At 36.1% G+C, this 3,081-nt stretch overlaps 1 protein-coding gene across 1 annotated transcript in view; it reads left to right on the plus strand.

Moving 5' to 3' along the window:
• LOC109841172 (WD repeat-containing protein 36) overlaps positions 1-709 on the plus strand; it is a 14,863-nt gene extending 14,154 nt beyond the window's left edge. The window contains exon 19 of the mRNA XM_020410058.1: positions 280-709. The gene's annotated coding sequence lies outside the window, so the exon portion shown is untranslated. The remainder of the gene's footprint in view (positions 1-279) is intronic.

The raw sequence follows: 3,081 nt of genomic DNA on the forward strand, positions 1-3,081 counted from the left end.
ACAATATCCAAAATATTTTGGATAATAGTATGAAATGAAATAATTGAGAGGTAGTTGTGGCACTACTTGGACAATTCAATCAAAGGGAAAATATAATAAAATTGGCTCTCTTAAAGAGCTTGTCTTATGGTAACTGTATACTTTATATGCATGAATGTGCCTTCTATACAAATGAAGCAATTCCATGTTCTCTCTCACAAGACCAACTCCTAAGTTTGATGTTATTAGGATGAGAATTTTCTTTTCTTTTCGTCTTGAACTCTCTTGGATTGATGGCAGGAACTAAAAATTTTGCAACGAGCCCACAAACAGACAACGTCGAGCTTTGTACTTGAATGAATGAAGAAGTTTGAGATGGAGGGTGATTGCTGCAGGGTATCGTCGGCAGAAGGGTTATGCTGCTTTGTATTTGAATGAATGAAGAAGTTTGAGATGGAGGGTGATTGCTGCAGGGTATCGTCGGCAGAAGAGTTATGCTTGTAGTGGCATCTGTTGTTTAAATGTATTTCATATATAGGCAATTTTGTTCAGTGTAATCTTACAGAGAATTAAATTATCTCCAGGCAGTCCATCAGAGGTATTTGTTTTCTAATCTTAAATTGCTCATTGGTGGTGTCTTCTTATCTCTGATGAGTTAACCTATGTAATATCTTAAATTTTTTTTCCTTCTAAATTTCTGGTGAAGAGATGGGTAGAATTAACCTTGAAACAACTGGGGGACTTCTTAATCTGTTTTATTTTGGTTTATTTGTTTCCATTTTCCCCCTCCAGGGGAGAGAATTGCCAAAATTTTCCATCTCTAAGGTGTTACCATTAATGGTAGCTTTATAGTGAACAAGAAGAGCCAGTAAATTAGAAGTATGGTATGGCGGGTATTTGTTCTAAAAAGTAGGTGGTGGCAGAAAATATTATCTTAGAAAATATCTGTATTCATATTTATTATAATACATATATGGTTACAGATATGGATATGTAGTGAAATGTTCATATCTAATTCAAAATATTCAAATATAAATTGGTCATATAGCAGCAATAGTTTTAATCTTAGATTGATGGATTTGATGTTAATTTGTTGATCAAGATATCTAATTGTAGCTTTGCAGGTATAAATAACATATTATTGAGCTCTTTTGTATCATAAAAGCCATGTTTTTCCTAATATTATCTACTTCTCGTATCCGTTTTATACCTCATATTTATATTTGTATTCATATCTGTTATTTGTAGGCAGATATGTATATGGTAAGCATTGTCTAAGCCGTACCCAAACTGTTTACCCTCTACTAAATATTATTCAAATGCTATAAATCAATGTGCTAAATTCCGTGAATACAGCTCAATCATGAGTTTGAGCAAGTGAGCCTTCGAAATATATGTTAGACCTTATTAATATAAGGGAAAATTGATTGGAGCAAATTGAAAACTAATGTTTTATGCATCTTCCTCCCTAACTAAAAATGTTATGCTACCGAATTCTTACGCGAAAAATTTAGTGCAACTACCACTCCAATATTGTACAAGCCTACGACCCAATAATACTCTTTCCAAAATACCCTTCATATTTAAAAACTAAAGAAATATGGTTGCCTTCCCCCTTCGCACGTTTATCGAGATCCTCTGCAACCGTATTTTCTCATCACCCTCTTCTTCTCAAGATTCTGCTTCTCCGTCGCTGCCGACGAGGACCTCGACTGCCGACACTATAAGTTGTTCGTCTTAGACCCCTATAGCTTCGCTCCATCTTTGTCTGCGCTCCATCTTCGCCCCCTACGGCCAGATCAAGGAAGCTACCACCGCCAACAAGGACCCCACCGGCCGCAAGCTCGTCGTTTGTAGATTCGGCTAGGAGACCACCACCTACCCCAAATCCCTCTTCTTCGCAGAGTCTAAATTGAACTAAACCCTCGGTTTTTGGTGAATGATGCAATGAAGTGTGGGATTATCTGAAAGCTGGGAAGATAGCTGAAAAGGGATTGATGTACCTTAGCGGCTGCGCTCTGCTAAAAGAGACTGATATACCTTAGTGGCCGTGTTCCCTTGCTATTGGTGATTTTTTTTGTGATATTTGCAGTTAATATGTGACATTTGTCCCTAATTTGTGATATTTGTCTTTTACATATGACATCTGTTGCTGATATATGACATTTATTTGTGATATTTGTAGTCAAAATATGACATTTGTCTCACATTTGTAATATTTCTCTTTTACATGCGACGTATGTTACTGATATGACAATTATTTGTGATATTTGTAGTCAAAATGTGACATTTGTCTCTCATTTGTGATATTTCTGTTTTACATGTGACACATGTTACTGATATGTGATATTTATTTGTAATATTTGTAGTCAAAATGTGACATTTGTCTCTCATTTGTGATATTTGTCTTTTACATGTGACATATGTTACTGATATGTGATATTTGTGATAGTTTTAATTTGTGATAGTTTTAATCTGTGATAAGTGATATGAAAAGAGCTGACTTCGACTTTATTGTTTGACTATTGCTTTTTTGAAGCTATGGTACTACGAGATCACAAACATAAAAAAATATGCCAGAGTCAACGTCACTTACTATGTCATCCTATCATTCACACTTAATCTAATGAGAGGCTACTAAATAAGAAAAAAAAATGTTGACAATCCACAAAAAGATACAAAAGGGTAAATTGGGCATTTATAAAAATACAGTATATGTACTTTATACTTTCTTGGGCTAGGGTGTTTCAGCATGAATATTTGGGTCAAAGTGTCTAAATGGATTTGATTTTAGTTAGGGGTGGGGAGTGCTTAACTTTTTGGGAAAAATGTGTTGGGGCTCCAAAAGCAGAAACTTCATGTGCTGCAGCCCCACCTAGTTTCCCCCATGTGGTTCAGCCCCTTGAAGTATGCCATTTTGTGCTGCAACCCCTTTTTAGCAATTATTACATATCAGCTAAGCTAAAATCCCGAAAATATCCTTATCCCCTCTCCTCAATCCCTCCGACCCAGTACTCATATCCTCTCTCTCTCTCATCTCATCTCCTCTCTCTCTCTCTCTCTCTCTCTCTCTCTCTCTCTCTCTCTCTCTCTCTCTCTCTC

This window comes from Asparagus officinalis, chromosome 5 (genome assembly GCF_001876935.1).
Source record: "Asparagus officinalis chromosome 5, Aspof.V1, whole genome shotgun sequence".
NCBI classification, from domain to species: Eukaryota; Viridiplantae; Streptophyta; class Magnoliopsida; order Asparagales; family Asparagaceae; genus Asparagus; species Asparagus officinalis.